Genomic DNA, 213 nt, shown 5'->3' on the forward strand with positions numbered 1-213 from the left:
GCTTCTGGTCCTCGCCCCGCCCTCACCTCTCTCTGCATCCCTGGACCTGCACCACCGGCTAACTCTCCTAGCCTGCACCCCTATGTTCAGGCCTCTTGGGGTAAGTGTATTGCGCAGCTCTCCACGCCTTGACTCCCCAAGCCACATTCGCCCTTCCATCTACCTCGCTGTTTGCTACTCCTAGTTTGGGACCTGCGCCATCCCTAGTCTTGG

The sequence above is a fragment of the Nannospalax galili genome, unplaced genomic scaffold (genome assembly GCF_000622305.1).
Source record: "Nannospalax galili isolate Female #2095 unplaced genomic scaffold, S.galili_v1.0 scaffold1923, whole genome shotgun sequence".
NCBI lineage: Eukaryota > Metazoa > Chordata > Mammalia > Rodentia > Spalacidae > Nannospalax > Nannospalax galili.